Genomic DNA, 12,567 nt, shown 5'->3' with positions numbered 1-12,567 from the left:
CATGTAACACATTTAATATGTGTATACTGATTGAATGAATGCCAAAAAGGAGGACATTACACTTTTTCTGTATATGTCCAGCAGCAGCCTTGGGTTTGCAGCTCAAGACCAACTTTTACATATCAGTGGAAAATCATCTGATTGGCTTTTTGGCATATGCGTCCTTCAGTTGGACTGATTTCTGTTGCCAGTGGAATAGAGTTGTATGATTGGACAGGTCTGGGTGACCTGCCTATCTCTGGGGCTGGAATATGGGGAGCTGGAGTATGAGACTGATATCAGAAGAAGGTGGTAGTTTATTGGGAAGACAAACTATTAGGTATTTGAGACAGGAAGGACTAGCCACAGTCTAAGTTACTTCTGCATGATTGATTTTAAGTAGAAAGTATAGGAAGAATGAGAAGGAAGTCTCATCCAGCAAAGAGACCTTAAATAGATAATGTATAATTTGTCTCAATGTCCTTTTTTATATGACTAAAACCTATATACTCTAAGTATTATAGGAATCTGATTAGTTTTTTTGTTTTTTAGTTCTTAAATATCTATATAATTTTTCTTAAAAGCAAATATAAGGTTTGGGGCTCAGAGAACAAACATTATTTACACAATAAGCATGCCAGTTTCCCATGTTCCATTTCCTCTCTTGGGGCAATGTGATAAGGGTGGATGGATTCTGTACATACAGTGGAGATCTGTGCTAGGTGGGGAGCCACACAATTATGAATCTCGGAGCTTATATAGAAATTTGTGCTCCCCTTGAGGGAGGGAGCGACACTTTTTTTTTCTCTGTTAGATTTTTTGGGACAGAATTTCATTCTTGTTACCCAGGCTAGAGTGCAGTGGCATGATCTCAGCTCACTCAACCACTTTCTCCTGGGTTCAAGTGATTCTCCATTCTCAGCCTCCCTAGTGGCTGGGATTACAGGCACCTACCACCACGCCTGGCTAATTTTTTTTGTATTTTTAGTAGAGATTGAGTTTCACTATGTTGGCCAGGCTGATCTTGAACTCCTGGCCTCAGGTGATCAGCCCACCTTGACGTCCCCAAGTGCTGGGATTACAGGACTGAGCCACTGTGCCTGGCCATGTTTTCTATTTTAGTGAACAAATTCTGCCCAGGTTGTTAAAACCTTTTGGAATATAAACGCATGGTTCCTAGTTTTATCACTTTTTGAAATGTAAACATATCTCTGGGAAGATAAGCCCATAAATCTCTCTCCAGGTTATTTCACTGTCTTAGGACTGCTGTTTAGATAACCATTGAACCAGATTACCAGTATTTTTGTTCAGAAAGTCTTGACCATGCAGAAACATGAAAATATTTTCTATACACTGGTGTGTTTGGAAATGATGTTTTCTCCCACAATTTAGACATGTTCAGCTCTCTCAGCCTAAGAGGCTGAAGAACCACCTCAGAAAATATAACCATAACCAGACAGTTTACAATATAGGAATGTAAATGATTCCTCATCAAAAGAAAAGTAGCTTGACCTCTCTCCTAAGACAAATGCAAAATAGAAACTACCTTGAGAAACCATTACCCATCAGAATGGCAAAGATCCAAAAGTTCTATAATATACTCTATTATCTTCTATTTTGCTTGTAAATGTGTAAAATGGAGGAAATTTGACATTTTCTCTCAAAATAACATATTTAACATTTGAAAAGCAATCTAACTTTTAAAAATCTGTTCTTCAGATGTACTGGCAAAAAATATAAAAACATATGCACCAAGTTATTTATTATGAGACTGTAGGCTAGAAACAACACAAATATCTAGCCTTAGGGCACTAGTTGAATAAATTACAGTATAATTGCACAATGGAGTATTATGCAGCTATAAAACAGAATGGGAAATGACTCTCTATATAATCTCTGACTATATTTTTAGGTTAAAATGAGGTGGAAAAAGTATGTATAACATGTTCTATTTCTTTTCTTTTCTTTTTTTTTGAGGCAGAGTCTCGCTCTGTCACCCAGGCTGGAATGTAGTGGCACAATCTCAGCTCATTGCAACCTCACCTCCTGGGTTCAAGGGATTCTCCTGTCTCCGTCTCCTGAGGATTTGGAATTATGGGCACACACCACCATGCCCAGCTAATTTTTGTATTTTTTGTAGAGATGGGGTTTCACCATGTTGGCCAGGATGGTCTAGATCTTTTGACCTCATGATCCACCCGCCTCAGCTTCCCAAAGTGCTGGGATTATAGATCTATGTATTTCCAAAAAAGGTAAAAATTATATAACACAGGAAGAAAAAGTAAGATACAATATTTTATTCTAACAATAAAGCCCTTAACATGAAGGTGGAGACAGGGTAGACATAGGAAGATTCACAATTGCATGTGTATGGGTTATAAATTTGTGGTGACACAGCAGAACAAACAGCACTTCTCTAGTGTCTGTTAAAGTACAAACAAACAAAGAGATGTGAATTTCCAGTTCTGCATGGATTCAGAATCCTGGGAACTGGAAAGTACATGTGCTTTGTTGTCGTTTCAAGGACATCAAAGACCACATCTGTGATAACGGCAGTGGAGAAAACTAGGGGCCGGCATATTGCATCTAGCAGAGACAGTGCTGGTGTCCACTGGAACTGGTGGCCTGGATGCTTTAATTGTACACAACTGAGGCCGTAGTAAGGTCCCATCACCTAGATTCTCTGACAGGGGAAACTGCCACATCAGTGGTAGGTGTTTGAATCTGAGGAAGAATATGCTAACAGCCACTCATTTGGAAGCACGTGTGGTACATCCTTGGAGAATTCCAGAAATAGTTTTGGTAAGGAAAAAAATGGGAAGCTTTGCATGTAGCCGGAGGGCCTGAAATAACAGGTGGACAAAGGAACCAAAGAAGTACTGTATATGGCCAGAGTAGCCCCCAAATTACCTCCTTGCCGAATTTTAAAATTGTTTTGTAGGGACAGGTCTCGCTGTGTTGGCCAGGCTGGTCTCCAACTCCTAGCCTCATGGGATCCTCCTCCCTCAGCCTTCTAAAGTGCTGAGATGACAGCACTTTTCCTCTAATTCTACATGATTTCCTCCTTGTCAGTGAAGTCTCCTTTCTAACCAGACCAGCTGTGCACACTCTTCTGTGTACCTATTTCTCCTAATATCTGTGTCACTCATTTGGAACCTACTATATACTGCCCAGTATTTCACATTCTGTGTTACCCACCTTTCTATTTATTGCCTGTCTTAATGTTTATATCTGTCCTCTGTCCATCTCAGTACCTGGGGTATGTGTGTATGTATTGACTTTTTTTTTTGTGTGTGTGTGTGTGTGTGTTAAATTTTAAACTCTGAAGGTCTGAGTCTACCTCTTCGTTACCTGCAGCTTTAATTAAGAGTTGAAACTCAAAAATGTTAATAATGTAAACGAATAACATAATGACACAGTTACCTCATTCTGGGGGATTAAACCCTCCTTAAATTGCATACTTAATGATCAAGATATGAATCTTTTAAATTATGTGCAATAAATTTTTACTAAGTACTTTATTACATCTTAATGCAATCTAAGTATTTAAACATTACGATGTTTATTAAGCTAGGTTTTGACAAACACTGTAAGCTAAATAAGGCATCATGTTCATGCTCAATACTTTATTCAGTCCTTAAATCTCAGAATTAAATGTGCCATCCTTTTAAGTTATAAACCATTTGTGATTATTTTTGAAATGCTTATTTTAAAATAGAAGAAAACTTTCCAAGCAAGCAGTTTTTTTTTCCCCTCAGGAAAAGGAATTTGTGTCTAGACAAGAGCAGATGGATGCTCCCTGATTCTCTTAGGGTAGTTGTCGTGAATGGAATTTAGAGTGTTTTTTTCCCCCCTCCTTCTTCTAGGCAATCCTTTTTCATCTTTTATCAAACAATTCAGCTCATGGGTTATGTATTGCCTTCTGGAACTTAAATTTGATTTTTATGTTTGAAATATACATTTATGATTTTCCAAACATGAATTTATGGAAATTAAAGCCTTTAGAAACTCCCACAGAGGTAACAGATGATTGACTCTGATGAAAGAAAGTCCAAGAATGTATGCAGGAACAATTAGGACTGGCAAGATGTTGAGAGTTGTCTGGAGAGGTAGAAACAGCTGACAAATAGCAGAGAGTAAGGAGCAGATTAAGCCTAGGGTTCTGTTGTCCTTGCTCCTGGGTTCCAATTTTCAACTTCCAACCTGATGTCTCCAGACAGAAGAGAAGCTAGTATATCATTGGTCTGAGCAGAGGGAGATTGAAATTTAGAGAAAGTATTTAAGGTTTATTTCTACGTTGCCTCTGCCACATTCTTAAAAAGCATTTGAGGACACTTAAGGTTTAAATTTAATCAAGTGATGCAAATTAAATAAAGTGGTGTAAATATGAGATAGAAGGGAAATGGTTTCAAGAGTGTATCAGATGAAGCGGGGTGGCTGATTAGAAGCCATGTTTCAACTGGGCTGGGGAAGCTGAATTTGAATTGTTTTGTTTTTGTTTTTTGGAAGTTACTACTTTGTTGGTAGAGTCTTTCAAACTCTTTCCTCATGGATTGGGGAAGTCATAATGGAACACAGTGTTTAACACTGGGCTTCTTGGCAAGCAAGATAAGAAGAAAAGTTCTAGGAGGGAGTTTATCAGAACTTATCCTGAGTGCAGATTTCACAGGAAATTCCTTGTTAAAAATGCAAGTGTCATGAGGATGAGGCGGGGCTGCTGAGGGAAGAGAAGGGCATACAACTGGGGAAGCTCGGTTTTCAAAACAAATTGTACCAACTGCCCAGTTTTCAGATTTCAGCAATAATTGGAACGCTGTGTCCTATTAGGCCCACGTTTTTTTTCCTGTGGTGATTTTGCCTGGTGGAAACACACTGTGTGTGCATGGGTAAACACAGAAAGTCATGGTGTGAAGACAGCCCCAAAAAGCATTTACTGTGGCTCTTTCACGTGCTAGGTAGCATGGAAACCATCTGACATGCATCCCACTTGTTTGTATGTGCCTCCAAGGCAGAATATATTTGTGTTATTTACCGCTCAATTTTCAGTGCCTAGGGTACTCCTTAGATTTGCATATACAATTTAGTAATAAACTTGTTGAATGCATTATTTCTGATCTTTATGTAAACTCTGAAGGGCAATGATCATTATTTCTGTTTTATACTGAGTAAACTGAGGCTTAAATTGGTTTAATAACTTGGGTAGAATTAAATATAAAGATTCATTTACACATTTTCCTGGAACTAATAAATATACATGAAACATAGAGTAAGCATCAATGCTACAATTAAACAAATTTTAATGTGTCCTGCTAGCTATTTTTTACCAATATTGTTACTTATGGCATAGCTATTTTTACTGATAGTTTTACTTATGACATAGCATACTACATTAGGTATATATTTCTGTGTAACAAATTACCCCCAAATTTAACTTCCCATGTGGGCTTTTCTTTAGAGCAGCTTCCGTCAGAGTAAGCAACCAAGAGAGTAAGAAAGCAGAAGCCAGCATGGAAGCCAGCATCATTTTTCATCTCAGAAGTGGCATCCCATCTTTTTTTGCCATACTCTGTTGTGAATCACTAGTTCCAGCTCACATTCAAGATTGAGGGGATTACACAAAGGCATGAATACCACGAGAAGAGGAATCACTGGAGGCCCACTCAGAGGCACCTATCACACATATATATTTGCAAATACATGAGGATAGGAGAGACCATAAGGCTAATGAATGGCATAATTAGATAAAACAGTCGTAGGGGGTGTGAAGAAATCCTACAACATGGACTTCATAGGGACATATTCAAATGCTGGTATAATCGCCCTGTTACCTTGTGCAGTGGCATTTAGAGCACAAAAGGTCTACTGAGGCAAGATGGAGCCATGCATTATGTGGCCAGGAGGGATAGAGGAATAACAGAGCTAGCTCATGGAGAAGGAAAAGCCTGTATTGGCTCAAGGTGATTGGAGAAGTGGGTTGGAGTCAAAGAGAACAGACAGAGTTGGGGAATTGTACATAGAAGATACAGCTGGTGGATAATTCAAAAATCAGCATACATGTCAAAGGGAAGAAAAATCTAATGGCATTATCAGGAAAAATTCGACTTGAGTTAGGTTTAGAGATTCAAACATTAATTACAGAAGAAGCTCTTTAGCCTGTGGTGTGAGGAGTCATAACCAACATGCCAGTGTGTGTGCAAAATTAGGGGTGGAAGTGAAAGCTCTGGATAATGTAGGAACTCTTAGCCAAGTGCTTAAGATTCCAGCCACCCTTGTACCTCCTAGGGAGCACATGGTGGAGCACGTGGCTATATAAATACATGTAAAAATGAAATAGTCACTATTTGTGAAGTAGACTTATAGATCCATTTGATTACTTCTTGCCTAGTAGGTAATGCTCCCACCCAAACATCTCTAAAAAGATTCTGAGCTGAGAATTCTTTTTTTTTTTTGAGACGGAGTTTCGCTCTTGTTACCCAGGCTGGAATGCAATGGTGCGATCTCGGCTCACCCCAACCTCCACCTCCTGGGTTCAGGCAATTCTCCTGCCTGGGAGTCCCCTGTGAGGGGGTGAATTGGGGGAAATACTTAAAGGCCTTCTATTAACCCAATGCATGATGGTGGGCAGCTTCTGTGATTTGTATTCTGTCTGAAGTGAAACTAAAGGTAGAGCTGTATCATGGCTTCAGTTTGGGGCAGTTTCTACTTCTACACTGACTATGAACTGGAACTTCAAATTCAGTCTCCTTAGAACTGATTACGCTTCATGGATGGGAGAAACCATTAAGGCACACCCAGTTCCTTATCAATGCCAGTCAGACTTTCCCTTGGGCAACTTGAGGGCCCTAGTAGTTTATGTCATATCTTTACCCTTTCTTTTCCTCTCTTTTGGCATGGAATTGGGGGCCAACTGAATAATCCCATAGCAGTATCTGATAGAAACTATTTTGGGGAAAGAATACTGTACCTGTAGAAAACATCAAACACCACTTACCTGGTATAGGAGATAGTGGAATGGCCCCACAGCCATTAATACTTTCTAGCTCAAATTACTCTGGTCTTTCCCTAATCCTTACCAAATTCTAACTGTTGAAGTAGAGGCTCAGTGACTATCTGTGATGGGGGAGGATACTGTACTAATTCCTGCACTGGAATTAGCCACAATTCCATCCCTGTCATGATATTTTATTTTCTTTTTAGATTCCTTTAAATCCTTTTATTTTTTTATTTTATGTTAACACTTACTAAACTGGTTCTCTCTCTGGAACAGGGGATTTTTGTCTATTTTCTTTTCTCTACTCCATAATAAAATTTGTGCAAGGAACACACTCAGGATTGTGGTGGCTGACTGCACCAGCACCGTTGGGTGACCCCTGGGCATGCAGATGTGTTTGATTGGCCTTGGTGAACTAGTTGAGGATAGAATTATGAATCTTTCTCTTTGCTCAATGGTGACACTCCTTATGAAGAAGAAGTCCTGAGGATCCTGAGCTCAGGTTTCTGAAAGGTCCCTAGAGACCAAACCTAGAAATGCCCACCAATCACTTGTTAAATGACTCGTGATACTCTTTAATAAAATTACTGAACCAATGCTAAATGATGGGCAGAAAAAGAGAGACTCAGTATGTGAAATGTGACGCTACTCATTTTGTCCCTGAAATACTGGATGACAAAGGACTTCTTCATCTTAATTTTCCCCATTTATTCCTGTCCCATTCTTTTACTCCTCATTCTTCTCTTCCCAGCTGTATAGACTGTCTGTGCTAGAAGCAGGAAAAGGGTATAAATGCAAAGAATAAAGCAGAATGTTCTCTGTCTGAAGGTGACTTGTATATGAAACAGTTGGCATACAAAAATACCAATGAACTAGCCTAATACAGTATACTAAGTACTTTAATTGTGTGTGTGTGTGTGCGTAAGTGTGTGTGTGTGATTAGGATGCTATAAAATTACAGAGAATTGTAGAGAACTGTCCACTTTGGGTGTCTGGGGATTAAAGAAATTTTTACCATGGAAGTTAGTTCTACACTGAATGAGGAGGAGTTCACCTGGGCCAGAGACAAGGATGTATATTTCAGTATGAAAGAATAAATTATTCATAGATATGTTGCTATGTGTCCATTTCATATTTGAAGATATTGAAGTAATTCTGTCTCACTGGAACATTTGAGAGTATAGAGTAATAAGGGGTGAGACAAACACACAGGAACCTTATAGACTTTTTTGTGTATACGCTTGTTTTTGTTTGTTTCCCGATAAAGAGGTTTTCTAGTTCTCTCTGTAATATAGGGAATCATTGGAATGCTTAAAGCAGGAGCAAGGACCTTTTATATACTTAAAGGTAGCGAGGTTGCCTGACTGTTCATCTCTATTATCTTCGATTGACCTTGGATTTTGCCCTTTGGGTTGTCAGCAGTCCTATTTGAATATTTAATACAACTTCTCATTCATTTAACTAACTCACCCTGTGCTCTGAAACTTCATCCCTGACGTCTCTCAGGAGAATTCATTCCAGAACTTTCTCACCTCTGGTTTAGGAACTCTATCAATGCTGGAATGATGTGACCTTGATTTTTATATGCATACTTAACTCTGATTTCGTTACTCCTAGAATGTCATCGTTTCGTGGCCTAGTGCGCATCTTGCATACAGAAATATAACTAGAATTAAAAAGTATTTCTGACTTTGATCACCCTTTCAGGACATAAGCTATTAAGAACAAATTAGCATTTCTGATAAATAACTGTAAAGTGGTGCCTACATTTTTTGGATGTAATTCAGAAAGTAGAAAGAAGCTTCTATTTATAATCCTGTATCAAAAATTCTTTTAATACATAATGTGTGAATCACAAAGGCAATGCTGTGTTTTGTCCTAATTAGTGAGAGGCAGAAGCAGCATCATATTTGAGGAAGTTTAAAACTTTTTTTGTCTCAGTATCACTTTTGGGGTATTTAATTTTTTAGATATTAACAAAGCATTAGAAGAATTAATAGTCAAAATAACATCTTAGGTTCTGTTAAGATGGGTCATTCTTCTATAAACTGTTGTTTTTATGTCCATCACGCTTCCTTTTTCAAGTTGAAGGTCTTACTCTGTCACCCAGGCTGAAGTACAATGGCACAATCTTGGCTCACTGCAACCTCTGCTTCCCCAGTTCAAGCGATTCTCATGCCTCAGCCTCTTGAGTAGCTGGGCTTACATGTGCCCACCACCACACCTGGCTAATTTTTGTATTTTTTAGTAGAGATGGGGTTTAACCATGTTCCAAAGCTGGTCTTGAACTCCTGACCTCAGGTGATCCACACAACAGGCAGGAGTCATCGCGCCTGGCGTCATCACTCTTAAACGCAGAATAGCATAAGACTGAATAAGGAGAAACAGTAGCAATATGGAGAGCAGATATACTGGTGGCTAAAAAACCATAGCAGTTGACCAATCCCTAAGTAAATATTCAATGTACTTAAGACTGGTCTCAGAGAAAGGGTTTCTTAAGGGTCAGACCCAGAAAAACACTGACTTATGGTAGGAAAAAAATGAAAGTCTTGTCAGTTATACTAAATACAATCATTTGAATGAGTTCAAGTTTTATGTTTTACTGGCTGAGGAATATAATAAGATGTTTTAAATGTTAAAGCTCAATTGTACTTTGAGCCCTTCATTTTTAAAATAAAGATCTTGTACCCTTTCCCCTATTGTAATTTTTTTTTCTTGAACGGTCGATGGTATTTCTGTTATACGGTCGATGGTATTTCTGTTATAGTCTCTTTGTAAAAGTTCTTTGTTTCTGCCTCTTCTGACAACCCCAGGTCAATAACACTTTTGTTTATACCAAAGCCCTACCATCCAACTCTCACTAAAGAGATACTATATGGTATGCTGGTGCAAATAGAATGCTCTTCTCCAAACTTGGTGTCACAATCTTGTGAGTTACAGAGCATTCCTCATGAAAATAGTACATTTAGGTTTTATCTGTCTCTCCCGTGGGCGCAGAATCAGGCCAGGATGTAGTTTTAGCAAGATAGCAAAAACCACGATTACTTTGATATCAACCTAGTAACATGTCACCTGCCACATTTTCCTCCTCCCCATCTCTTCTTCAGGATGACCTTGCACAAACAGAGCAACACTATAACCTGTCTCACCCCTTTAGATTCGAGAAAGGTCTTCATGCAAATAGATGTGTGTTCATGTGGGATGGGTCTGAGTGGTGGGCACTTTCCCACTCAAATTCCTAGTTTGCAGTAACTAAGGCAGAATATTAAGTGTTTGACCACAGTCACCATTTCTGAGGAACTTCCCATTCAATGAGATTTTTCAGATTGGTTTCTATTATGTTCTGGGACATGTGATAGAACTTTATTTTTTCAGAGCCCAGAAGTACAACCTTGAGAACAATTTGATTTCTTTTTAAATATGTGAATTATGAAAAGATTCAAAGATACAAAAAGAACAGAGACTAATATGACAGATGTCACTCCCTCCTTCTCAAAGGTAACTACTATATTTAAAGTGGGTATATATTCTTTTAGAACTATAAGAACATATACAAATGTATATGTTTAAATTATGCAGTTTTCATTTGTGTAAAGTTTTTCACAAATGATATTTCTTTTCCCACTCAAATGATATGATATTTCTTTTCCCACTCAAATGATATGACTTTTCCCACTCAAATTTTGACCTCACGGCTTCCCATTTTAACATATGACTGTCCCCTGACTCACATCCCTAAGTCTGTTTTATCCTACCCAGATGCACTGTCTGTGCATCTGCAGTGAGTTTCTGAAAGTGGCTCCTGAGTTGGAGGATTCAGAACAGGACTGGGGTAGAGCCTGTTGACACAGCTCCCTTAAAGCAGTCATTTTCTTTCTCAGGTTTTGCATACTTTTCTTCTTAACTCTTTAAATATATAACCTAGCAAGAAACAACCGTAACCATAGCAACACAAAAACATTTTTGTGACCCCAGTGTACAATTACTTCTAATCAGCATCTCTTTAGAAGTTAATATCTGGCCAAGCCCTAGAGAATGCTCCAAATCACTGGGACTGAATTTTACTAAATCTTGTCAAAGTACTTGTCAAAATGATGTGTAACCATTGTGCTCCCATCGGTAGTAAAAGGGTTCCCTTTTGTCTACGTGCTCAGTATGATTAATATTATTATGCTTTAATTTGTTTACCTATGCCAACAAGTATGAAATTACATCTGATTGTTTGCATTATAATTTCTCCAATTCAAGTCTTATTGTGTATTTATCAGCAATATGGATTGCTTTTCAGTGAACTGAGTGTGATAATTCTTTGTCAATTTTTAATATTTTTTCTTATTGATTTGTGGGAGTAATCTATGCTCTATACATGTAGGAGCACTAATTTTTTTATGTTATATCCATAGGCACAAACAGTTTTATGCCCTTAAAAGCTACTTTGTGGTAATTACATAGAACTGTAACATCCATCATGCTATGGCAACATAGACATCATGGAGTGGCATTAATATAACTAAGTTAAGAAAGAGGGAATTTGTAATTATATTTTAGAAGATATTTATTCTCAAATTCTAATGTGTGCAAAAATAATGTCATCCTCACTATTCAGTCCTTTAAAAAAGTTTATTCCCAATACAAATGAGTAACTCAAATAGTCTGAGTTTAATGCAGTGGTTTTTAGAAATATAGTTTTATTTGATTCATATTTGTGGCAATACAGCATAATATTTCCCAAATTCTTTTATCTAAATATAGCTTAAAAGCCCAAATGAAAAATTCAAGTAATATAGAGAACCAATTAAAGCAATTCATCCATAGAAGGAGATTTCCCCATGCATGCTATGGTTTTGATAATTTCTACTAAAGTGTGGGCACACTGTTTTCCTCTGACCCTGCTGTCTCTCCTCCTTTTTTAAGTTTGACTTTTCCTGGTAGAAATACATTTTTCCAGGAATGGTTTATCTTGAATATTTTGACCCTAGAGAGTAAAGTAATTTAGCAGAATTTCTCACATAGGGATTAAAATGGGTATTAAAGTATCCACAGAGGATGAAAGTGAATATAAAGAGGACTCAGGCATGAAAGTTCAGAAATGGGAATAGATGAATGATGTTTCTATTTTATCATCCTTGTAAATAAAATGAATGTGCTTTTGGCTTTCATTTGCTGTACGAATTGATTGTTACAGAATAACAGCTGAGAAAATGGAATTAAAATTTTTGAGAATCAGTGAATCAGCAGCACTTGTTAAGAAGTCAGTGGAGGTATTCCGGACACTCCACTGAGTTTACTTTCCACAAATCTCTAGGGTGTGTGCAGGTATCCCTGTGAAAAGAATGAATTGTCAGCATTTTAGAAATTTATACGTATCCTCTTTCACATCCAGGCGGTCCTGGTGAGATGGGACACATTATCTTTGAGCCCACTGGTCTTCTCTTTCCATAGGCCTTTCTGCTGAAATGTTCGGTGTTTTCCTCTTTCTATTACACAGCCCATCCCCAGCTTCTCTTGCTCCACCCTCCCCTCCCCCATGTCTCAAGTCCTGCATTTCTGACAAAAGTGATGGGTTGGATCATTTCATTCACACTTGATTGTGAAGC

The 12,567-nt window shown here is 38.1% G+C and overlaps 1 protein-coding gene across 15 annotated transcripts in view; it reads left to right on the top strand.

Annotated features, from left to right (window-relative positions):
• CTNNA2 (catenin alpha 2) overlaps positions 1-12,567 on the top strand; it is a 1,148,556-nt gene that overhangs the window by 1,057,560 nt on the left and 78,429 nt on the right. The gene's annotated exons all lie outside the window — the stretch shown is intronic.

The sequence above is a fragment of the Callithrix jacchus genome, chromosome 14, assembly GCF_049354715.1.
Source record: "Callithrix jacchus isolate 240 chromosome 14, calJac240_pri, whole genome shotgun sequence".
Taxonomy (NCBI): Eukaryota; Metazoa; Chordata; class Mammalia; order Primates; family Cebidae; genus Callithrix; species Callithrix jacchus.
Note: the sequence above shows the minus strand (reverse complement) of the source record. Positions and strands in the feature narration are given on the sequence as shown.